This window comes from Dicentrarchus labrax, unplaced genomic scaffold, assembly GCF_905237075.1.
Source record: "Dicentrarchus labrax unplaced genomic scaffold, dlabrax2021, whole genome shotgun sequence".
Lineage (NCBI taxonomy): Eukaryota > Metazoa > Chordata > Actinopteri > Moronidae > Dicentrarchus > Dicentrarchus labrax.
In genome coordinates, this window is record NW_026136720.1 from 9,285,413 (window position 1) to 9,312,719 (window position 27,307).

Consider the following 27,307-nt stretch of genomic DNA (forward strand, 5'->3'; position numbering starts at 1 on the left):
GAGAATACAGGCTGTCCTGGATTTTAGCCTTATCATTGTTATTATCTATTATCTTTGGAAATAAATGTTTAACAGCTGGCATGTTTGCCTCTTATTTTTATTGACTCAAGTTTTTAAATAATTTTAACTGAAGTTTAGTGTTCAGAATTGACTGTTATCTTTATTGTTACTGTCATATTTGGTAGTGCAGTTTATTGTTCTACAGTATCTTTCTGCCTCAGTGACATTTTAGTACTCCCTGCTCCACATGTGAACTTTTAAACCTTATGACTTATGAATACTAGAGTCAATATTGCACCATACCACTACCAATGCTCTGATAATTATTGAGATATTTTTGTCCATATTGGCCATGTCTTACTCCATAATCTAGTTTTGCTGGAATTAGCTGATGCTACTAGTCTTCTGACTACTGGCTGCAAAGCAAATTGGTCCACAGGAACAAGAGAGATTTACCATACTGTTCTATGATGGCTGTTCTTGCTCAGTCATGTTCTAAATCATCACAGTTTTCATAGTAATAGGCATGTTCATCCATGATGCAGTGCCCTGCCAATGTTAATGACTTCTCCAGAGATTGGAGACATATAAGATATTGTTTTCATTTAAGTTCAAACATTGACTTCGAAGAACTGAGGGTTTTTTCTTTGTACGCAAAAATGTTATCTCAATGATCTTTACAATCTGCTATGAAGACCAGTGTACACAATCTGTGAAGTGCAATGAAGTGGTGCTGCCACTTTGATCTCAGCTTATTTTTCTTTTACATCACTGATGGATGAAATAAATCTTATTTTACAGTTGTTGAAATCTGTACTGTAGATTTCTGTAAATGGCCCGAGGTTGACCCAGTTTATTGGCAGTGTCTGGCTACAGCTGCATAACATATTTTCCTTTTGTGTCTCCCAGAACCAGTTTTGACCTTCGCCTTGACTGATTTGAGCCAAAGACCAAAAGCCACACAGGTATGAACTGAATCTTCCCCTCGGAAAAGTTGCTTATATTCTGCCATGAAATATTTAATTGACCTAAAAGCAGGTCGATATAGACCTACACACACACACACACACACACATTCTCCCCCTCTGTCTGTCTGTCTGGTTGTGGTTAAAGTATGGTTATCATTTAAAGCAATCATTCACCCTGTCCCCGCCTCCCACAGTGTGTGAATCCAATTCTGTGATTTTAATTGCTTGCTCTTTGCTTTAATTACATGCAAGACTGCTTCATTCTCTGAGCATTATTTTCTCCCTGCAGAATCTGGCAGCTTGTTTATGTATGGATATGAGTTTTATTGGTCTGGACAGTGCACAAACGATAAGTGAGCAGCCAGTGATCTGCTTTTAGAGCAGCTCAATCAGGCCTGTAAACAGAGCAGGGCTGGGACAGCAGGCTAATGAAACAGAGACTTAGTCCATTTTCTGCTGCTTTGATCCACATTACAGGCCCTGCTGGACCGCAGCATGCTCCTTTGCTGTCCTGCCCCCCCCCCCACTTCACCCTCACAGCTAATTGGTTCTGGTCTCTCCATTTTATTTCTGTTGACTGCAGGACAGTGACCAGAAGATTAGCGAACAGCATGCTTGTTCTCATGCTCTGCAAGGCGTAAGCTTGTGTGGTTTTGATATGTAGATGTTTGTGAGTGTGTGTGCTTGTGTGTTAAGTGCAACTGGGGGCGTGTATGCTTGTCTAAGCGTGTGTGTAATGTGAAAAGGCCTTGTTTAGTGAAGTGAGTAAGCCCTGGAGGCTTGTCAATCCCCAGCACTCTGTATCAGAGTGGGGCCATTAAGGCCTCTCAGTTTTCCTGGAAACAGGTAGGCATGCAGGCAGGCTGAATCTGGTGCTTCTGAGGAGTGATGGTGCTGGACTGCGCTATGCTATCCTCTGTCCAGGAGCTCCATGACTCAAGAGCTATTAGTGAAATGAATAAATGAGGGAGTGGGGTTGTTTAGTTTGGTTTGATGTCTCCCACATTCTGATATCTCCTCACTGGTGAATCACATTTAGCAGGAAGCTCCAGGGGCAGCTACAGATCAGGCTGATGGTGGGAACCCGAAAGGGAGGACGAGGGGATAGAGGGAGAGACAGCAAAGAGTCAGACAGATAGATAGCTACTTAAACACCTACTGATGTGGAGGTTACATCAAATCTGGCGTGAATGTTTTGGGATTTTGGTCTGGGCCTGAGGAGAAGGATGTGAAGGGGGGGGGGGGAGTTGGAGTGAGAGCAAGAGAGGCGAGTCTGGGTCTGAGTGGAAACTTGAATGGAGTGGAAACTGGGCTGGCGGCCACTCAGCAGATCCACCTGAACCCTGCCAGAGCAATCAGCTATCAGGAGTTTAGAGAGGGAACCATTTGCCCCCTAAGTAAATTCAACAGGGGTTTGTAGGGATTTGGCCTGCTTTTTGAGCTCTAATGCAGGGATATTTTGGTAAGTGAAGTCCTCTTGTTTTTGGGAGTGGGTGCCAGAGCCTGTCTGCCTTTTAATGGGATCACAGCAGACACCCCAGGAACCACCGCCAGGTGAAGTGATTCCGCTCTCTACTTCCAGCTGTGTAAACACTCACATACACACACGCTCTCCCACCCACACACACACACACACACACACACACACACACACACACACACACACACACACACACACACACACACACACACATACAGAGAGAGACACATGTACTATCACTTCTAATAAAATGCTTGCTGGCTCACATTGAGGGAAATGCTCACTTTCCCTTTTGCTCTCAAATAAAAACAAAGCTCATTTTTCTGCTTTTGAGAAAGTTCTTGGCCATGTTAAAAGCAATGAGTAGCTTGAGAGATGTAAACAAATTTAACAAGAGCTGGTGTTGTCTTTTGTCAGGCTGGGAACATTCAAAGCAGAATGAAATCTTCTCTCACCCTCTCTATTGCTTTTATATTTCATTCTCCCCCGTAAATCCTTTATTTAACTTTTTCTGTCAACATTAATTTTGTTTGTAACCTTTATTTTCCTCCCCTGTATTTTAGTCTGTCCTGCAACCTTATTAGACCTTGATGTAGTGACGTGTATCTCAAATCATCCACTTTTTTTATGAATTAATGGTGAAATGTGTTATACTCACAAAGCATATAGTAACAAACCTTTTTGGAATTTGGTCTCTTGGTCACTTTAGGATGCAACTTTACTCAGCCAGCGTGGCCTATAGGGTAAGTTTGTGCAAAGTGCGAGGGAAGGAAACAGTCATAGTGGCCAGGCAGTAGCTCTACTGTTAAAGGCATTTGGACTTTAAAGCTCCATTGTTTATGTAACCAAGAGAAAGTCGAGACTCCCTGATGGGCCCTTTTGAAAAGCAGATGCCGGAGATTTTTGCCTCAACATTTTATGGCTTATTTGCTACCAAGGAGATTCTGAGATTTCTTATGGGACTAAATCTTTCCTCACTTTGCACGTGTCAGGCAGAAGTTATCTATAAAGAGGAGTTTAACTGTTACTGTAATCATACTCTTGTACAGCTCCTTCTCTTTTTTTGGAGGTGAACTGATCATTGTAATAATCCATCCACTTTAACACCTTTTAACCTTTTATAAAGTCTTTTTGACTGCACAATAAATAAAGCTACTCTCCAAAAAGGAAGCAAACCTGCAACAATACCTACTCTACCCTTAAGCTTCCAGGACTGTTTAGAAAAATAAATAATACTTATTTAAAGGTGGGGTCTGTCATTCTGGAGAAAAATAGATGAGGTGGTCAAATACAGACACTTGAGCCACGCCCTAAAGCATAATCAGACCATAATTTACAAAATTAACATCATGCTGTATGAAAGAAGACTTAAAACTCGCGATTGAGACCATAAACTCATTAATAAACTGTTTACTGAGATAATAAATTAAGTGAGAAGTAGGGTAATTTCTCCATAAGACTGTATTGTATTTTTGTTTTATTGCAGCCAATGGAGCTGGCCCCTGCTGGCCATTACATAGAATGCAGATTTAAGACACTTCGCTGTTGGCTTCACTTCACAGCCATGGGAGCTCTGTCCATTACATATTCTATCAATGTAGGAAGAACGCCATCTGTTGTGTTGTGTGGCTCTATCCGAGCCACATTGTTTGTTTCCCGTTTACCATAACCCAAAGCGTCAGTATTTGGTGACCTGGGAATGAAACTCAACAATCAACTTTATGATGATGTTAAAAATTATGAAAATGAACCACCACACACTGGAATGACTTTACTGTGATTTTATTAGGAGAGAACAACGTGTTTTGCCTTTAGCTTCTTCAGGTTTGCTCCGTAAAATTACATGAACACTCACAGGTGTGATAAATAGGCCACATCTGGATCACATGTCTAGTTATCACAGTCTTCATTTCTTCTCCTTTTCTTTCTTCAAAGTGTTTAACCATTTTTACAAACACGAACGTATATATAAAACACAATAATACACAAAATTACATCTTTAATTTGTTTAACTGCTCTCATTCAAAACAACTTACAGTGAGTAAAATGAGTTGAGGGCACTTCTTTGTCAGAACACATGGTTAAAATTTTTGGCAGGTGTGGGATAGAAACTGTAATGTTACAGTCGCTGTCATAGTTTGCAGGGACACCACAATGTGATTTGTATATTAAAGACAGACTTGCTGTATAGATATTATACAGTAATTCACAGAACAGTTAAAAATGAAATGACAGTTTCCAGACTAATTTTCCAGGCCTGGTGATGATGCACTGTATCACTGCTCAGCTGTTTTCACTTTACCATCAAGGCTGCCCACACTGCGAAAATCATCCCATCTTAACAAGTCATTTAGTTTCCTATTCAGCCTTGAGGGCTTATTTTTCATTAAACACGGAAAATATTCTGCCATTTCAGTGAGATAATTCCAGATTGTTGCAGTTGTATCAATAATAGGACAGCTGAAACACACTCACTCACACACACGCACACACACACACACACACACACACACACACACACACACACACACACACACACACACACACACACACACACACACACACACAAACACATTGGTCACTGACAACACTATTGGTCTCTGGGCTACTATTCTGATAGTCTGTAGGAGCAGAACGGCAATCATCCTAAGCTCAGAGGAGCTATAGTGTTGACAGAACTCTCATACTCAGATAGTCTTATATAAGGCCTGTGTCACAGATCTTTCTCAGTGTGTGAGCATATTTTTGTGTCTTGTGTGCAGCCAATTGGAAGGTGAGATGTTTTTAATAACTAACCAGCCATGCCTTGTAGCTACAGGAGGAACGTCCAACCTAAGGCGTCAATCTGACAGCATCTTATGCCAGAACAGACAAACTGGTCCTAATAAGACCATGGTGGCCCAAAAGTGAGTTTTGCTATTCTGGATGATGTGTGGAGATGTAGTACTTACACCATGGTATTACGTTTGGTTTTCTTCAGCTTGGGTATACTATATAAATAAATTATTATTTAGACGGACATTTTTGCATTTGTAAAGTTTATTCCAAGTGAAATGACATAGTTCTTGGAAAACAAGTAATTTTGTTGAAAACCATCATGTCTATTCATGTGAAGCCTTGAATAAAGAGTTTGTGCAACAATAGGGAATTTAAATATGTCTGCAGGACACAGAAGAAAGTGAATATTTAGTTTTTCCACTGTGTGATGTTTGAAGGGAAAAGGAACATTAAAATGCTAGTAAATCATTCCTCCAGACTATTTCCTTACAGTGGGATTTTTCTACAGTTATTTGTGTTTTTCCTTTTGTGTGTTGTAGCACCTGCAAACCTTCATCAGGATTGCGCACTCTGAGACAACTTGCCAATCCCTGCCCTCCCAGACTGCATTAGTCCATGTGTTAGCTCAGAGCTCAGGCTTATTGAAAAAGTCTGGACTCCAGTCTCAGCTGTTTGCTCAGCTGGATGACTCAGACCTCCCCTCGGGATCAGTCAGCTGCTGTCCTGCTGGATGTGCCACCAAGTCTCCAAACATTGACAGTGAAAACAATTGTTAAACTGTGCATAAAGTCATAGAAACTAGGATAAAAAACGTATACTTAGCTCTAGTTTAATATGTCATATATGTACAACATGTGGTTGTTCTGGTGTTAAATAAACAGCATTGTATATGCATTTGTAGCATTCACGTGTATAGATGTAGGCCTGTAGCAGTCAAAAAGATTTGTTTGATTTAGCTGTACTGTATATTTGCCCTGCCTGGTGACCCCTCCTCCAGTGATATTCAGGGTTTCCACTGTGACCCGTTGATGCACTGGATTAGCAGTGCAGTGAGCTGAGAGGCAGCGGAGTGATATATTGTGTGTGTAAAAGTAAAGGGCGTTAAGTGGAACACAAGCCAACAGCAGTAAAAGCCACAATATATCTGGCAAGACGCGTCTTTTCTAGAGAATGGTTTTTAGTAGTGTGTGTGCTTGTGTGTGTGTGCGTGTACAGGCCTTATTCCCTAAACTTGAGTCTTGCCTTACAGTGTGTGACCCCATGAGCTGATTTATGTTTAGATTTCATTCCATTCATTCTGTAATGCTGGGTGGGTTTCTGCAGGAACTGTTAACCAGTAAATCCTCCAATGAAATGTGTGTCATATGTGGCTGACATGATAAGCTGTACATTATAAGATATACATCACTGGCTACTCAAAGTCATGCATGCATTAAATGGCTTGGAAAGGAGTTCTCAATGGCAGAGCGATGCATGAACTGAAAACATGCGTGTGCAAGCACACATATTTGAGTGTATGTGTGTGAGAGAGGGAGAAAAACAGAGGTAACCTAATTTTGTGGAGATAGTGGAATCATCAGGCCATGTCTCTGTAATGGAGACTAATGTGGGATTAGGCAGACGTAATGACATACATTCGTCTGGAATGCTTCAGTAGCAGCAATCAGCGTGGAAAATGGAGTGATATGGAATTTCTTTGACAAGCTTTCATTCATATTCGTAAATGGATACTAATGTGGAAAAATATGGACCAGTAGCTTACTTAGGGAAATTGGGGATATGGTCCAGGAAAATTATCTAACTTATCAAATATGATTGTGTCCATAAGGATATAACAGTGTATATTAATCCTGCCCCCTCCCCGGAATGTTTTGGTATGTTGTTAGTAGTGTAGAATCACCTGAATATAGGAATTGTTGTGCTTTTGTTACCTTAGATTGAACTGTTTTCATCTACAGGAGTCTACCATGTTGCTACAGGAGCCCAGAATGACAAACCAAACAATGGATGTATAAAAGGCCTTTTGCGTTTTTACCTCACAGCCCGTTCTCATTCCCAGCTTGTCAAATACTAAATAAAATGTATGTCAAAATGTATGTCTGAATAGTTGAGGCCTCATCAACTTGACAAAAATAATAACAAAAGTGACTTGCTTGCCTTGTGCTTTCCTGTATGTGCACTACTTAATTTGACCTCCATCAGATACCACTGAAAGACTCTGAGATATTGATACGATACAAGACTAAAACTCTGGATGGATATGCATTTTCCATAGTGATGCCATAGTCGAATGTGTACAAGACTTGGCCTACCTCTGTCTTCACTTAAACAGCAGTCACTGATCATTTCCTTGGCTGAGTTAGTAAGGGCTTGAGCATCAGGGGAAGGGGGGGGGGAGGAGGAGGAGGAGGAAAATGAATGACCAATTTGTGTTTTTCTAGGAATTTTGGAGAGGATTCACACACTCCTATTCACCTCCTTGAACTGCCCCCTTCTGCCTATGGACTGTACCCCCCTTAGCTGGGAGACTCTCAGTGGTTGCTGCGTGCCCCCATGCTGCGACCGACTGGATTCATTTATAAATGGAGCTCTCTTCTCCAGCATTCCATGACTTCTTACATTTCCATGTCTGCTTCCTCTTCTCTTCTTCATTTTGCTTCCCCTGCTCTCACTCTTTCCTACCTGTTGCTTCATCATCCCCTTCTCCACCCTCTGCTCCAGAACCTTTGTGGGAAAGTACTCAAACAAGACTGGGCCATCCATCAAGCAGGCCATTAAAAAAAAGAACTGCACTTCTAACAGTAAAGCAATGAATCAATTAGTTTCTTGTTACGGTGGGTTATTGTCAGTAGATCTGTGGAAAAAGAAAAATGTTGTATGAACAACAATCCAACACTGACAAGGAATTATTTATACATATGCTCATAAACGCTTTGTTTTATTACTCTTTTCCTGGGGTGTTTTCAATTTAGTTTGATCAAACTGTAACTTGTCTGATTGATATTTGGATTAGATCATTCTACCAGCCTGCAACTCACTGCCAGGTTGAACATGCAGTAAAAGCCTTGACAGTGAAACACCCAATGTACTGTAGTAAAATCCCCATTACTAAACATAGTTAAACACACCTTACAGTATATAAAATGCCACAACGTCCAAAAGCATTTAACGGCAGTGTGCTGAACTGCAGTCAAGCTTAAGCCATTCATAAATTCACATTTATGAATCCTTGGATTTATACATCATTTCCAGTTTTACCACCCTATCCATTTCCTACACTAGATCTCACTTATGACATTGATATGACTAGAACTGTTATGTCAACTAATAATACACCTAAAGAGATTTATTTTTAAAGCGAGTTCCTACATACCTCTGGCTTTTTCTTTTCTGCTGCCATGTCTACTGACATCCTGGAAAGCAAACACTGCTGGTGTGTAGGTGTGGGTGGGTCTCTGTCTTTGGGGATTTAAATCTGTTGCTCAGATATTACTGCTGAGATTTAAAGGTCTGACTGCTCCAGTGCATTAAAACACAACATGTGTTCCCACACCTTTCCTTTCCTATCCTTTAATTTCTCACGTCCAGTGACAGTTACAGTAATTGTCTAAATTTACAGTTCACTTTAACTTATTATTAACTAGAATACTCCAACCCAAATAATGAGCTTGGAGATTAATTCCACACTTATCTGTGATAAAATAGTCTTACTAAAGGTTCACTTAGTAGCTTTTCCCAGATGTTTTGACCTTAAGGTGATGACACCAGGGAAATTCACTGAAAAAAACTCTGTGGGATACAGAAAATTCCAGATAAGTAAAGTGTATCTTGTATCACAGAAAACCAAGTGACTTCATTGGGGTATCAGTGGTTAGCTGTGCATACATGGGTATGTTTTATGCACTCTACATTTGTCAATAACAGAAAAGCTTCAACTTTATATTAGCCAGCCAGCGTGTGAAATGATAAATGTCTTGTATTTTACATTTCATTGGAATAAAGATAGTTTCAGTGCATTTATGTCATCATTTATATGTAGTGTCTGTATCCGATATCTGATAGTATCTGTTGAGTTTTAGATCCACATTGTCATTTGTATCATGCTGTGGCATTGAATTTATTACCCCTTTTTTTGTCTGAGGGCAGAGCATCAGGATTTGGAGAGTTTTGGCATTTAAAACTCTTAACAAATAATAAAGGATCTTTTATTCTGAACATTAACTTTGATTGTTCCTTTTTTTTTATGATAATTTAATGTTATATAGAAATAATACAATTTTAAACCAAGTTGTTCAGACCCTTAGACCTATAATTTCCCCAGCAACAAAAATATAATGTGTGTACATTAAAAAGCAAAAATAAGCAAACACATAAAACAATAATGAAAGTGAAGTGAAAATGATAACATGAATGCTCGAACATTCACTTGTACCACTTTACTTGATAAATCCTTATGAAGGTTTGCATGTAAAGGTATGACCTGCAGCTAAAGCTCTCACTTGGAAAGCTAGTTTTAGGTTAAGATGCACCAGTCTTATGCTCAAGCACAGCTGACCTTTTATTCAGTAATGAGAAACCTTTTCTTCACAAGTGATGAAACAAATCTTGACCTTTTCACCACCTCCACCCGAGCCTCTCACTAAGAAAAACTAATTTCCAAAGTCCAGGGAGTGCACATTTTATTGATGTCATGTTACATGATTTCTACTGTAAATCTGCACAGTTCATACATATTCCTCTAGCTGCCAACATGGGAACTCGATTTCAGTGTCTCCTCCTGAATGACCAATACACTGACACAGACAGGCTCTGCTGCATAATGATGGAAAAACACTTCACAGGCTCAATTTATGAGGTGCAGGTTTTTCAGATGCTGTTTTATTACAGCGGGAGACAATCTACTGGGAATCAAGGCATTATTAAAATTGTTAACACTGTGTTTGTCAAAAGATAGAAATGAAATTACTGGACTGCTGTCTTTCTTGTTTAAATGATATCATTGCTCAATAGTCACTGGGGATCTGTCCTCCTCCAGTGCTTACAAGAGAGATATTGGGTGGAACACTTTTATAGACAAAATATATCATCAGCCTATTTCACTACAGTACACAAACTGAATATTTGTCATGTAGACATGCTTACACATGCATTCTCATGCAAACACGTACCTATTTGATATCTTGAAGGCCACGTTTCTCTGTGCTTGGGGCAGATGAGGATACTGATCGGATCAGGAGCAGTGCAGCATGGATTGTATTGTCTCGTGTGGACTGTTGGATGAAACATATACTCTTCTCTCAGCCTGGGCAGCTGGATGTTATATTTCCCATTTTCCTTTGCAATGCTTGGTTGCCATGTTTATGTCTCTGTTTTTCATTTGCATGCTGATGAAGTCAAAAACAGACAAGTGAATTTCTGTTTAATACACATTTAGTCCAGATCTTATCAGCACATTTCAGCCTTTTCAATGCTTCCACCACAACGGCAGAGCTGCCTTGTGTCTTTCTCCAACTCTTCCCTTCCTGTAGGCACAGAAGGACTGATGTTAATAATTTGACCGCTGGATCCTGTCTTGTAGACCCATATGGTTTTACTGGGATGGATCAGGATTATTAATCATGCTCCGTTGCCTGTGGAAAATGAATGTGATACTTCTATTGTATTACAACAGGGTTGTTGAGTGAAATGTCTTTAGCACTTGGGCTTGATGACAGCACCAGGTTGTTTCTTCAGGTGATATTTTCTGCTACCTTTGTTTGGGGCCTGGAGACACTGTTCACTATCTGTTATTTTATGTCTTGTACATTTTCGCTTGAACCAAATCATGCCCATCTACTATTTGTGTCATATTACGTTACTATATTGCCAGTTTATCCCTACAAAAAATGAACCCACAGTGTGTAGAAGAGAATGCCGTATTTAAGAGTGGGCATCCATTTACTTTGATCCTCGCTGACGAAGATGAGTCTCTAACTTATTCCTGTTTGGCTCTCATACCAGCACTCAGTCTTTCTGTGAGCCAGCGGCCTGTATCAAATGCAGTTGTAAAAATAAGATAAAGCTAGGATATCCCCCAGTTCTTACACTAAGACATTTGATTGGCTGTGATGGATAATTTACATCATTGTGATTCACCCACGGTTTGAGAAGCGTGACTTGAAGTTTGCCAACAACCATTACCCTTTCCCCTTTCCCCTGCTTGGCTGTCAGTGCCCTGTGTGTACTGTTGTCAAGTATATATGAAAGATCTGTCATTACTTGCACCTTCAGTTTATAAAATTGTGATATGGAAAATATTTGATCAACATATCTTATTTAATACCAGTCAATATCAATATATATCATGATATTATTAGTAAACATTTCTGTTGAGCTGTAAGATTCCCTTAAAAATACATACAACTACAAATACATTACAACTTTTTGCCACTTGTAGCAAGTAGGTCTGATGCTATTCTGCTGATTGACAGTTGGTGGCACGAAAGCAGTGAAGAGACTGCAAGCTAACAAATGGATGTAAATGCACAATTTTAAATATTAAAAAAATCTGAGAAAGGAAATGCATTTAACGTGTTGCAATGGTAAGAAACACTGACTGTTAATAACTGCATAACTGACATAACAGTTTCAACAAGGATAACTCCACAGGGTACCTTTTAAATGTTCCGTGTATGTAACATTTAGGAGAATATATTGACAGAAATTGAATAAAATATGTTTTAATTAGTGTATAATCACTTGGAAATAATAGGGTTTTTGTTAGCTTAGAATGAGCCTTTTTATGTCTACAGATGCCACCAGTTGCCTTCCATTGAGTCCACCATGTTAAACTGTCATGTTTCTACAGTAGCCAAGAATGGAAAAACCAAACACTGGCTGTAGAGGTGCTTGGAAGGAGGGTGGATCGAGGAAGTTACAATCTTCAGGTTGATACCACTAAATTCTGCGCTCTGGACCTTTAAGCTTAAAATTCAATATTGGATGGTGATGCTTCATGTGATAAACGTAGTTTGTCATATTTCCCCTCTTTTTCGGCTCAGGTTTTCAGAGTTTTTGTCAGGACCGTTTATAAATCCACAATATCTTTTGCATAGTGTAAGACTTTAAGTAGCGTTGTTCCATTTGGGACTGTCAGTATCAACATACATCTGACATCTTACACTTTGTTTACCCTTTACATCTCTCCTCTCTTTCTATCACTTTGATATCAAAGTTAGATTGTGTTTTGCTAACTTAACCAATCCTTCTGAGCTACTTTTGGAAGTAGTCTTGTGTTCTGTCTTTGTGTACGATTGGTCAGGAATAGAAATAATCGTTTCTGTGATGTGACTGATTCTTAGTATGTTGTCAAGCAATATATCTTATTGACAGTGTATAAAGTTTCTTATTTTCTCAGCAAGCATATGTTTTTTATCACAGTCATTGTTAATACTATTTGTAATACCTGCCCTACCATAATTCTAAACACATTTTTTTTTCTTGTTTTTTGCTTTTAGGATGTATACTCACTAGTCTGCCTCAAGTTGACAACTGTATAGAGGTTGCATAGGTCTTTAAACTCTCTTTCCCCCTGACGTCATGCTTTAGGGTTGTGACAAGTAGCAGTCCCTCTTCCCAGCAGAGCTGTAGTGCACGCTAACTGAAGTGAGGTCACCACAGTAAAACAACACAGAAAGTTTCCTAAGGTCGTAAAGGCTGGCCACTGAGTGTTTGGAGCACTAGAGGAATACGTCCTGGATAATTGGCGGGATAATTTCCGTAGCGGCAACTGAGGTCAGTCATGGGCCTCCTTCCCCCACTGTCCACAGTCCACACATACAGTTTGAGCCCCACATCTGCCCTTCCTCCCATCACCATAACATCTCGCCTAATTGCAGTTTTTCCCTTGCCTCCACAATTCGCCCCAACTTTTGGCCACACTCACCTCATGTGTACCCATTCTGGTCTGTAATAGTGTGCTCCTGTGGAGTTATGTTCGCTTCCTGGAGATAATGTCTCGTCACCGACTGTTTTGAAGGTGGATTTAGGACTGACCTCTGGTGCCAAAAAGAGAGTCTTGACCTGAACTCTTTTAATGAGCAATATGTTCATGGCATACTGAAACCATGTGTCTATGTAAAGAGACACAGATTCAAAGAGCCAGACAGTTTTGGAGCTGTCTTGATAATATAACACCAATTAATAGTGATCACTTGGCACAATTGCCTAAACCTGGGCAGAAGGTCAAAATTAGCTTCACTTTCCTGGATGATTTGTTTTGGTCTTTAGTTGTAAAATGCTCCTCTATGTTCATCATCATCAATAACTATGTCTGCCATTTGTTTTCTGGACTGGTAGTGTACAGTTACTATATCAGAGCTATTTTGCTGAGTACTGCTGGTGAAAAGCCAAAACATTGAACCCGAAATCCATGGTATATATAAATATATTAATGTGTAACATTTAGGAGGATCTACTGGCCGAAATGGAATATAATATTCTAAATGTTTTCAATAGTATATAATCACCTGAAAATAAAAATGACTATGTTATCGTCATAATCATTTTATATCTAGTGACTAGATATATTCCATGGAGTCCGCCATGTTGAACCGCCATGGTTCTACAGTAGCCCAGAGTGGACAAATCAAACAAAGTTTTGCGCATTTCGCGGCCACCGTAGGTTCTCCTACACATCTCGGAAGGGGAAGGTGGAGCAAGGGAATGGTAATCTGCAACTACACTGCTAGATGCCACTAAATCCTACACAGTGGTCCTTTAATACGACCTTAAATAGAAGCAAATTACTTACAAACAAGGATTGCATGGACACTACACATCATCATTAAATGTAGCAGATAATCTAGAGTATAGTATATAGACTAATATAAAGGATATAGTTATTTTCTCTGTTTGCATGTTGACCTCATCACTGCTGTTTCCTTTACTGCTCAATTGTTTCTGAATTTATCTTTATTTCCTTGCTACTTTTGATATATTTCTATCTTGTTCACCTTCTTTTACTCCCAAATCAATGGTCCTGATCTCTCAGCGTGGATCTCTGTTATTGTGATCTCTTTGTATTTATTTCTTCTTTCGTTATGCTAGTCTTACGGTGTCAGCTTCAGCCTTCTCCATCGAGGCCCAGCCAGCACAGCGTGTTGGAGACTTTGCTCTGTGGGTGGGAGGCAGTTGCATGCGAGGCACACTCTGGGCCGCGTGCTGTTGGCTTTTCTCCCCTTTAAACCTCTGTAGCTCACTCCATTTTTCTTTTTTCCTCCTTTTCTCTCTCAGCTCCTGCGGTGGGGGAAAAACTTACGGTGCGGTTTATTTGTTCTGGTTTTGGTGTCGGTTCTCACATGTCCTTGGCAGATTTTCATACCTCCATGACAGTAGCCTGGATTGTGAGGGATTATCATGATATCATGTGCACTCGTGTGTCCGGCTAGCTGTTCACACCGATTGCCATTTGCACCACTACTTGCTTCGAGCACAGAAATGTATATTCATGCATTATGTGTGTGCGATACAGCCCGTCATTGTTAATGTTGGAGCAGCAAAGTGCTTGACTGCCAGTGCGTTTCCCTGCCACAGTGCTTTGGAGTCCAGCATCCAGAGACTCATCTTTCCCTTCTCCTCCCCTCTCCCTCACCTCATGTGTGTGTCTGTCTTGTTTATGTTCCTCCTCGGAGAAGAAACCACGCCGACCTTGTTGGAGGGAGTGTGAGGCCTACAATTCAACTGGTGATTTGAGGAAAATGAATGAGGGGGTTTAAAATGAGGGGAGGGCTTGGGAGAAGGAGGGGGTTAAGTGAAAGGCTGAGTGGGAGCTGAGCTGTTTCCATCTGACTGTTTCTACTAATCCTAAATTGCAGCCACTGGAAGACAGTGACCTCCTCCTAACATGTGTTCACAATTAATCCAGCCGTGGTGAGAGAAAGTCTGTTTTCACCAGAAGAGAAAGATGAGACAGGAGTGGAGTTGCCCCTCATCCCTCGTATTATTCATACCAGATTTATGTGTCTCAGCATTTTTATCGTGTGTGCATTCAAATCAAATATGACACTAGATATTAGTTATGAAAGGGAGCACATCATCTGGATTTTTATACACTCTTTGACTTGTAATTACCAAATCATTTTGATTTCTAATATGCAATGAATAACATTTAATTAAATCAAAATATTACTTGGAAAGTATTGTGTTTACAAATGTACGATGTAAGTTTTTTGAGGACAAACCAAGATAAAGTACAGTTTTTAGCTTTTGAGAGAAACAAACTTGAGGATATTATTGGTAAATAGAGGTGGTTGAGTCATTCCTTTTTCTTTCCAACCGCGATTGGAGATTAGATATTCCATTTCATGTCCACAAATATGCTCTGTTGTTAATTAAAGGGTGAGCGATTTGTTGCTTGGGTCAGCAAAAGCTTTGACACATTGGATCTATTTAGCGGCTGTTGACCTTTCCTTCCCCTTTTCTCCATTTTTTTCACAAAAATACGACATAAATGTGAAGATTTATGTTCCACGCTCTACCTAGCTCTGATTTTTTCTCTCTCCTCACTTTATCTATTCATCTCTCACCAGCCTTCATATTGCCATATTGAGCCACATGACTTAAGCTGTGAACGGGAGAAAGTGCAGGGGACTCAGAGTGCGTTGACATCCAGCTCCTCAATGTGATGTACGAGATGGATACAGAGGGGGGAGAGGGATGCAAGCCCCGTTCCAATGTTTGGGAGGCACATAAAACACATTACACAAGGGCTGTAAAAAGAGCCAACATTAGTGTCCAAATTTAAAACATGTCCCAGGTCTCAGCTGTCGTTCGCAAGGGGATTTCTTGCCCCCCTTCATCTCTTCTCAAGAGCTTTGGCAGAGGAAAATAATAGAACAACAGAGGAGAGGGGAAACTGGCAGCCTGTACATTCCCAACGTGCAGACTTTGTAGTCTAAGACATTGTGTGCAGTGTTAAAGATTGGTCATCACAGTAAATCAAAGCAGGCCAATATGGTGGATAAAGATTCAACGGGTACCACACAAAGACAAAGGCAAGAGGCCAATGTGATTACATTATTGCAGAAATTTGCTGTCTTTGATAGAGTCGCCCAAATTACAAAAGCGCATATTTTTCTACTTAGCCCTACTGATATCTAGCCATGCAGATATTTTCAGTTAAATCTGATGGGTTTCTGAGATATCCGTCTCTGAGATTTATGCTGTTTTCCTAATACATTTGAGGTGAACAGCATTTTATTTGTGGTGCTCAAAGCATTGAGAAATGACATTAGAAAAACTCAACAGCAGCTCTCATTTCTCTCTTTCTCTGGATAATCCACAGACCTCACTGTCAACAGTTTTTACTGGAACTTTTTTCTTCTAAAGAAATTGTTCATACAAAAACTGTTGACAGCGATGTCTGTGGATTATCCAAAGTAACCAGGACATACTGCTATTTTCAAGTTTTTAAGGCTGGAGAAACAAATGTCCACTTTCCACTTCCAATTTTAGAGGTTGATATCTCAAAGCCTCAACCTTAGTACAAACAAAGGTATCTACATGACCAGAATTTGGCTGAACGCACCCTTTAAAAGCTAAGTGAAACTGCAGGGATTATATGATTTGTTGGCATTTGAAGTTTGACATGTATTTGATACAGATAGAGGTATATTTAGATTGTGTGTTCATGCAAATGAGATGTGTCTTAATAGAAGACTCTTGCAGCAGCACCACCTTTAACATTAATGATGCATAATGATGTCGAGAACATACTAAATCTATATTTTCACAGGCTAAATATTCAACACCTGAAGTGTGGTTCATTTTAATTGCCTTCCTGATCATCAAACCCCACATTCAGCCTTACTCTAGGCCCATGAAAGACCCATATAGACATTGAATATCCAGCAGTGCAGTGTGCTTCAGGTAGCAATCCAAATATACAGAGGTACTCTCAAACAACGCTGGCTTGCCAACTACAACACTCCTATTTATTTATGTATTTATCTGGATTTCCTGTATACTTGTCGGGATGTTGGGTGCTGTGGGTTGTGCTATCTGAGGCCCATTTGACATGGGTTGGCCAGCCCTGGCCAGGCTTCGCCGTGTTGCATTAAGGCTGGGTTATTTATCCTGGAGACACATAATGATGCTGCTGTCCCGGTCCCTGAGACGGCTCTGTTCTCTCAGCTGCCTTCAGCCCTTCGTAGGATGCTGTACCTGGCAGGTTCCCACTGGTGCTCCCACCAGGAATGTTGCACTGGAGCTGCAGATGCATAGGTCAGGGATGGGGCTGGAGTTTACTTTGTGCATTTTTTTTGTATGTGAGTATACAGTCGGCATAATCCAGGTAGTGTAAAGTATTTGTGTTGAGTGATTATTCTGCATTTATGGTTTTGCTCCTCACACAGGAAAGCTAGCTGGGTGATTAAGACCTATACTTTAGTTCATCAAACTGAGTACTTTAAAGGTACCTCGCTTGACCCGAGGGCAGCTGGAAATGGAAAGACTTTTTACCCATGTTTCCACACATGAAAAAACTTGCAACTGAGAGCTAAACAATGCTGAAAAGATAGTATCGTTATATAAACACAATTGTATTAGTATTAGCTATTTTATCTAATGATATAAAGCACAGTAAATCTTAAACTTAATGAGTGTGATAAGAATTAGAATAAAATTTCTTCACATTGTCAGTCAATAACTTAAATCATTTTTATTTGGCAAACAGGTTTTGGCCGAATCTAGCAACAAAATGTTTTATCTATTTTCTAAATCTATTTTCCTCCAACATTAGTGTAGAAATTATAATTTTCTGCACATGTGAAGAGTTCCTTACTCCCATTTGCATTAAGTAGAGCTCTTTCCTAGGTCCCTTGGCTTGGCATATACACGTATTTCAGACTGTATACAATTTGCAGTGTGTGGTCTGTGTGTGTCTCTGTGTTGCTCTCTAGAAATGAGGATCTGACAGGCTTGTCGGTCTTCATGTGACACTGAAATGCACTGTAGATTTACACTGGGATACTTAAAGGACAAGGTCAACATAGGGCCTCCTTCTCACGGGTTTGTGTGAATACAGTATGTGTGCATGTTTGTAATTACAAAATTATAAGGAGGAAGTGGAACGGTTTCTCTAATTACTTGCACATGGTCAAAACAAATGTGTAACTGTACAATGTTTTAATGCAGTTTTAAAGCACTGGCATTTTCACGCCAAGTCTCATTTTTTAAATGAGCACATTCAAATCAATGGGGAATCTTCAGCACATAAAACCAAAGTAGTCTGCCATATACCACTAATGATGAGTGAGAAAATGTTCACTTGTGATTTGTGTAACCCAATTTAGTTTGTAATTTGACCAAAGCGTACATGCAGGATGATAACCTATGTGTAACGGTCGCCTCCAGATGTGATCAGCCATACCTCACTGTATGCAGTGGCTGATGTCAGCTGTCACACAGTGACATGGCAACGGTTTGTGGTATGTTACTTGTTATACTGTTATTCTGAACATATTTCCTCACTGACCTTGTGGATCACATCTGCCAGCTCTGTCAGTGGGGACCCATGTTGCGTCTTGTTGGACCTCTGCCTTGCACGTCCCAACCAAATTCATGCTGATTGATGCTGGCAGAAATAGGGCTCATTTTGGCAGATATTCTATGTGGAGTGTTTGACAGATGGTCAGATATAACAGTACAATGTTTCATTTTCTTATAAATGAATAACTGATTTTTCCATTATGCAAAAGCTCTTTCACGCACCCAAAAACCATTAGCATTTTTTAAAACTGGAAAGTACACAGCCTGTATTGATTGAAGTACACCTTGTAAAGGTATAGTTGCCACTGATTTCAGCTCCTGCACGAGGTGTATTTTACTACAACAAATTTGTTGCTGGAAGAATTTTAACATCATTAGCTGAGTAACCTTCTGCAAGGCCATAATAGACAGCAGAATGGAAACATGAAGGAGCAGAGTGCTACCATAGACATCTTCCTCTTTTATTTGCACTGAGAATCTTTTCCTAACCAGAGGTTTCTTTCAGGTGTACAAGCAAGCTCAATATAAAAATCGAAATAAACATTTTGACACAACGTGATTCTGCTGTGGACTACACGACTCTGGGAATAGGAAGTATTAGGAATGTAAACAGTTTTTTTTCCTCGATGAAAAAATGTTGCCCAGTTTTGCCCACAGTCTCCCTCAATATGTGCATATGGTTGCTCATGCCAAAATGTATCTCATACCATCCTGCCCTCCTGTTCCCTGTCTCTCTGCCTACTGTCCAGCTCCGACTCTGCCCCTTCAGGCTCAATCAGTGTCATCACACCTTTCACTCTGGCCTGAAAAGCATTAGTTGACTTAAAAGTGACAGGGTCTATCCAGGTTAGTTTAACCTGCTAAATTACCCTGGTCAAGACCGGGGATAAAGGAATAGTTCAGCATGTTTTCAATTCACTTATTCGCTTTGTGAAGCTTCATCCCAGCAGAAGGTTAACTTAGCTTAGCATAAGGACTGAAAACAGGAGGAAACAGTTAGGCTGGCTCAATCCAAAGGCTGTTTCAAGCTTTTGTGCTAACCTACAGTAAGTTTATCAGTCACCGGCATATTTACCGTATAGACATGACTGTGGTGTCAGTCGTCTCTGTAAAAAAGCAAGTAAGCACATCTTGAACTATTGCCCTCTATTATACAAGAATAGTGTTGCAGAGTTTTAAGTCTGGTGAGAGGAAATAATTAAAATACTGTGTGTAGCTGGCAGGCCCTTCCATTTTAATAATGCAAACCTGGGGGATCAGATTCATCTTTCAAGTAATAATTTAAGAACTAATTGGGGGATTCCAGATGTCAGACACATGTTGACTGGGTCGACAGTGAGTCAACAATAAGTAGCAAAGTACAGGCTTTCATCTTTCCATCTCAACCATTCTGTTTTGCACTTAACTGCCTCATTCAGAATTTTGAGCGTCATCAAAATCATGTGCATCACTGCAAACCACGTATTGGAGCGCCCCTAACTAATCGTGATCCTATGAGTGAGTTTCACCTGCAGCAAATACTCTATATACTTTTTATACTCTATAAACTCTGTAGTAAATCTGTACATACTGCATTATCAAGTACATGTGTACCTGTTAGCCAATACATCTATAATGATAATCCTTCATTAATCAGTTCAAAAATGTATATTCGCTGCAATCCTGTATGTACCATCAATATAGTGAACTTCCATTTAGCCAAAAAATATGCTTTATACCTTTTATTAGACTCCTTCCTAGAGTTATGGATGGAAACTGCAACTCAAATGGTTGATGGAGGCATATAACCACAGGACAAAATTTTCAGTTGGAAACATTTTATGGGAGAAATGGGTTTAAACACAGCTCCACTAGATGTGACTCTTATTTGCATTATTTACTTTGAATATCCATTTTGCCTCTCAATACCATTCAAAAGTCTCCTCTCACTGCTATTGTGGCTGAACCAGAACCACCATGGGTCAATAATTGTAATCATTGTAGTCACAATTGCAATTGTAATAGTTAACATATGGTGATGTTTTACGCCCATTTGAAAGGAAACTAGGGCTAACGAAAAAACTTTACACCCAAGGTCCTCCAGTAAAATAGGAATCTTGTATGAATTGCCATATATTTGTCATGGCAGTTGAAGAAAAGAAAATTGTAATTGCATATTTTATGCAGTGAGTGATTGATGCTGTATGTGTGCTGTTTGTTCATTCTGTCCCAGTGGCAAACATAAGTGTAAATCTCTTCTCTCAACTCACAATTAATGATTGGTCACAGTTTGGTTTGTTTATTTTTTCTGGGTGGTACCTTCTTGTAGTGATCTGTTTTTACACAGCCTCTGCGGGAGCACTAGTAAGCTGTAAAAACACCACCACCACATCACAGCAATACATCTTATGAATAGCACAGATTTTGAATTGAATTTGGACTGCTGCCCTTTAAAAGTTTTTGGTTGTCCTTTAACTTGATTCCTCTGTGAGCAATACGTTAAATGTGTGTGTTATAGTTTTTTCAGAAAGTATAAGATTTTTTCACTGACTTTTACTTCGCTATCAGTGTGTTTCTTGAAAGTTGTGTAAACTATGAGATTTTATGTTTTGTTCACTTTTTCTGTTGTTTTATTTGTCTAACAATTGCCAAGGCATTAAAATGCTTCCCAAAAGGCCAGTTAAAATAAGAAATAAACTACTGTATGTGTGGTGCTAGACACTGTATATAAGACCTTTGTATGTCTACAGTTTGTTAAATTAGAGGAGTTTATGTGTATAGGAACAAATCCCATATTGCCCTGTAAATTTCATTGTAAATGACAGCAGGACACATGCAACTTTTGCTATCACTTGTGTCAGCAGGGAGAAAGAAATAGAGAGCATGCATGAAAGCATTCCAACCCAGTCATTCAGTGTTTACGTAGACATAACTAATACACATTTACTGTATTAACTTCCCTCTTGTTTACAGAACATTTTCCCTCCACATTTCTTTGTATGTTAAGGCCAGATCTGGCCCTGCCTTTTAGAGCACAATACGCTTCATGTGTGCACAAATGGCTGAACAGTAGCTTGTTTGTGTTGCTGAATAATCCTTAATCAACAATCCAAACCAAAGCGTAGTCTCTCATTATCCCAGGGAGCATGCCAGCTTGGCACACCGTGAACCCTGCCTGTCTGTTTTAAACAGGAACCTACTGAAACAGCACAGAAGAGGCCCCGACGACAGCACAGGCAATCTATGTCTCTCTTTCTCTTTCTCTCTCTCTCTCTCTCTCTCTCACACACACACACACACACAAATAGACAACAAATACAGAGACAAATCTGCATGAACGGGATGCACATGGGCACAGAAGTACAGAATGGTGCAGGCCAGAACATGCATATGCTCATGCTGTCAAGGCAATTAAAAAGTAATAAAAAGAAAACAAACACAGCAGTACACATGGAGTGACTCGCAGTCATACACACACACACACACACACACACACACACACACACACACACACACATATGCACTGCACGCATCATTTGAATATAATAGTTGAATATTGTGGCAGAGATGACTACTACAGTGGGACATCTTTCTTTCATTAGGCAGTATAGGAACTGCAACACAAGCCCTGAGGGCATTAATTACAGTGAGAGTGGGGTCTGCGTAGGCCCTACAGTAGGCACCGCACATGACATTGAGTAACATGGCTGCAGCTCCTCATTACTGGGGCTTTCCTCTTCAGACCTTTCATCACTCCTCATCATACAATACAGAGAGGGAATCCTGAGCTTGGGTAGCAGACTAACCAATGAAAACATATGTAGTTCTTTGTTTTTTCTTGCCTTGTTTTCCTGTGTGTGTGTTTCACGAACACACATACATGCGCACACACATACACACAGAGTTGAATTACTTAACAGTTGTTTCACAGCTCTGACTTCCTGCCACCCAGTGGGAGGAGCTGTCCATTAGAGTGACAGACTTGACTTTAAAAAATATATTATTTCATATCAGGCCAGAGAGGTTAGAGAAAGACAGACGCTGTCAGGGAGTGATGGATGAGCCTCTTTTATAAGGCCATGAGGGAAATAATAGACAGGCCAGCGACCCTTGAAAGCAGCAAGCTAAGCCAGGACGATCTTTACTCTCCCTCTCATCTCCAGAACTGTCAGACTGAAGAATGTCAGCAATTAGAAAGTATGGTAATGTAAAGGTAGTTTCACATTTGATCTGGAGTGTAGCTGTGGCAGTGGAAGTGGTCAGAGAGGGCAGCAAGCAGCAGGAGGGAAGGTTAGACTCAGGACATGAAGCCAGGGCCAAATCCAAAAAGATGTATTTAAACTGTGTGACCCCTGCCACAGAAAGATTAGGTAAGCCATTAGCTTTTATTTGCATTCCTACTATTTATTTTGTGGATTTTTTGAAAGTGAGTAACTGATGAAAACAAATGAAAAGTGTCTCCTGCAAATAGGAATTTTTAAATAAAGGAAGAAGCAAAGCTGTTGGATGGGTTGTACGATGTCATTGTTGGCAACCCATGATGTCAGCATGGAGACGTCGCCGGTTTTTGTGTGTGTTTGTGAACTCTAATTGAAATTTAGGGTCCCTAATTTGGTTGTCCATAAACAACACATTTACATGGTTATACACACACAGGCAGATATGAGTGTTTGCTTTGCTCTTTTCTTATTTATACAAAACCAAACATGAGATCATGCTTCTTTTTTTTTTGGAAGATTAAAACCATGTATGCACAAACATATAACAATACTGCACAACCCACGCTATTAAACACTTGTATTCCAGTGGTTGACTTTCCAGTAGAGGCAGACATGGTGAAAGTCCAACAGAATAGGAGACCATGGAGACTAAGAGGCAGCATTTACTTGCTTTAAATGGCTTATTTGATTAAGGAATTTTGACTTAGTGCTTCGTCTGACGCCAGACCTGGGACTTGTAATGGAGAATGAGTCAGAGCTGGAGAGAGAGAACATGAAGAATAAAGAGATGGAGAGAGACGGAAAGAGAGATTGGGGGCTTCTTAGTCAACACAAACACTGTCAGACAGGCAAACCATAGACTAACCATATAGTTCTGCTTCTTATTTACTTGTAGCTTGTAGTTTTAGGTCTAGGCTGCAATTTGCTCATGTTCATTTTCATGAATAAAAATGGGCGAGTGTGCATATGTGTCTGGTTGGGGTTGGTATTTCTCAACACAAACACAATGACAGAAAAACCATAGACCGACCATACAGCTCTGCTTTGTATTTATTCGTTAGCTCTGGCCTACAATTTGAATAAGTTCATTTCGATAAATGGCCCGCTGATTGCGTAGAAAGCAGAAGGGCAGTGAGGAGTAACGAAGATGGTCTGTCCTCGCTTTTTGGGGATGATGAGATGATCCAAGCACTAGAGGAAAGTTTAGAATTCAGCAAAACACATGCTATTAAACGGTGACATCAGTGTGGTAAAACCATAACTCACTGGTTTTTGAAAACATCTAGCTGGATCTGTGGGTACTTTTCTAGTGGTTATTAAAGAGAGACAAATAGCAGAGCCGTGCTGTCCACACACTCATGGAGAAAAGCACCAATACAGAGGGTCTCTAGCGTTCACTGTTTATTTTCACTTTTTAAAAATCGCTCCACAGTGGAAACTGCTGCAGAAACGCTCTATTCAAGCTACAGTATGTATACTGAACTGGTAAAGCTTTAGAATTGCTACAGCATGCAGATCCTTGTCTGTAAAGATATATCATTACTGAATCTCCACTATCTGTATGTGTGTGTGTGTGGTTATGATTTACCATGTGCTTCTTTGGCAAGGATGTGTCTTGGACTATGTTAAAGGTTGGGACTGTCTCTCTCTGTGGGTGCGAGTGTGTGTAACAGCAGTGTGATTTCTTGATCTAAATGCTGCAAGATTTGATTTAGTGCACCCATAAGTCAGAACTTTCTCACTTGGCTGAAGGTTTTCAACACTCAAATGAAATCTCTTTACCTCAGGCTTTGGGCATTATACCAGGCAGGAATAACAACATTGTGAAGCAGTTAAAACGTAAAATACCGTAAGAATAGTTCCGTTTCTCACCATATAGGCACTTATAGCGTAAACAGCAATGCAAAGTAACTTTCTTTGCAACTGCAAAGAAATTGCAGTGTTTATATGTACTCTCATAGATACCCAGTAGTATCCAGATCACTTCTCTGGGATAACGAGGGGAAACAGAAGGAAAGCAAGGTTTGGGATGGATACTGTGATGTTCCTTGCCAGTTTCCTCAACCACTGGCATGTCTGCCCTTTGCCCAGGACAGCCATGGGCAGTCTGTTTGTTCATCTCTCCAAACGAACAATCAGCACCACTGACTCGGGGAGAGGTGGGAAGGAGAGGGGGAAAAACATAGGGGCGCCTTGTGTTGGGGGTGGGGGTGAAGCGGGTGAGGGGGATTTTTTTCCTTCAGCTTCATTTTACTCCAGCACCACAGCTGATTGCTACCACATTGATGATGGTTAGTTAGTGGTAGAGTACTGTATACTCTAGAGCCCGCTGGCCAGACTGGCTCTCTTCCCTGTGGCATCAAGCCCCTGGCACTCAACACTGTCCTTCTGCCACCACAACATCACTGTCTCATCCATCTCCCATCCTTCCTTGGGTCTTAATCCACATCTCCACCAGGGGCTTGGAAGAGTCTTCAGTAGTTTTTATTGATCTGCAATTGTGTTTTCAAGTGTCCACAAAGCCAGTGGTTGACACTCAAAGAATGCAACTAATATTATTTTGGATCACTCCATAGAGGATCTTTTGTTACATGTATGAATGATTCAAATCAATTGTCTTCCTTCTTCCAATCCCATATCCCTGCACTTTTTCCCAGCTTATCTGTCTACTCTCCCCCATCTCATCTCCTTGTATAATATGAGCTGCTTGCTATCAAAACTGACTCATTTTCCAGCCTTTCGGCTCTCTGTGTCTGTGTTTTGTAAGTGAAACAACGTTATACTCCTGTCTCATGCAATTCAATCCAGAAATTGGGAGCTGTAAAATCTTGTGTGTGAGTCCAGCTTTATGATGGAACTAATTTTTAAAGTGTGCAGTAAACCAAACCAGATTCAACAATGCCCCTTTTGCCCCCATTTTGTCATTTGGCATAGCCATGTGCCATTGTTTGGCCTTTTTTCTCTCACGGAAACCCCTATTCTTGTATATAAACACTGTAACAATATTATAACATTCCCTTGACAGTTTGACACACTATGACAGCCATGCGGACGTCTAAACATGGCAGCAAAAGTGACCAATAAGACATCTGCGTTTGCTTTCATGTACTTACAGCAACTTGCCTCTACACACACAAGGCCCCTGAATCTTTATGAGTACAATTTAAATCAACAATTTTTTTCCCCAAACATCCTACTTTTACATATCAACACAACTGTAATAACTCATTGTTTCACAAAATCTGTTTTCCTAATGAGGGTCTCTTAGGAACTGACCTGCCACTTGGAGGTGTCGTACTTGCGAACAGATATATACCATTCTGCTATGTGACATTTATGAGAAAGTTTACTGCAACAACAATCAGGGAACATTGTTAACACCCAATTAGCACACTGAAAGCACTTGGACTTGCTCTTTTTTTTCTCAGTACTGCTAAGTGTTTCTTTTGAAGAGGGTGGGTTTTCATTGCCATTTTTTGAAGGAACTAATTATCTTACAGGATTTCTCATATGTATCTCAGTGATGCAATGTATGTTAATTATTGATCAAATAAAGACGTATATAGAAATAATAAATGTTTATAAGAATATATATTTTTTGATGGAATTAATGTTTATGTAATAGAGGTCATATCTGCCAAAGATGAGGAAAGTCTGGTAAAAACAGCTTTTCCTCTCAGAAATGAAAACACAGACTAAAGTTTATGGGCTAAGGTTGAAGAACAAGATCTGGGTTTTTGGCTTGAGAACCCCAAACGGCCAGCAACCGCTCTCTCCCAGTCTACACTTCCACCTCACTTTAGACATAGTTCACTTATATTAAAAACAACGATGGCGATGAGTTGTGCAAAGAGAATAGTGGTGAGATCAGTGACTGTAATATATACAAAATGTTTGCCAGAACTTGATGTAATACAGACTGCTTGTTTGAAGAGCACAATTTGAACTTTAATCGTAAGATCTGCTATAAATGTAACCAACGCTAGAGTGATATTTCTTTGACACAACAGCAATAGCATGGAGCTTGTCCTAAAATATATTTTTCTGCGGTTATGAATGCAAAGCTTCTCTTAATGTTTCTGGGACGTCATCCAGCTCATGCTGAGAAGCTGTAGAACTAAAGAGGGCACGATGTTGGAGGTTCCAAATTATAATTGAGGGTGGTGGGATACTTCAGCTGTTTCATTTGTTCTCTTTAACCAGAGAGCTGGAGTGATACACAAGGTTTATCTTTGTTCTTGGGCTCATACGCTGAGTTATTATTAAAAATGAGGAACTCCAGTTAGTAGTTCTACTGGGACTTTGAGGGAAGGAAATTATGATGAAAGTGGGTTCAAGGCTGGCCGCAGATTGGA

The 27,307-nt window shown here is 40.1% G+C and overlaps 1 protein-coding gene across 1 annotated transcript in view; it reads left to right on the top strand.

Moving 5' to 3' along the window:
• Window positions 1-27,307, top strand: part of LOC127353510 (zinc finger protein 469) — a 184,827-nt gene that overhangs the window by 41,524 nt on the left and 115,996 nt on the right. The window contains exon 3 of the mRNA XM_051382764.1: window positions 910-965. The gene's annotated coding sequence lies outside the window, so the exon portion shown is untranslated. The remainder of the gene's footprint in view (window positions 1-909; window positions 966-27,307) is intronic.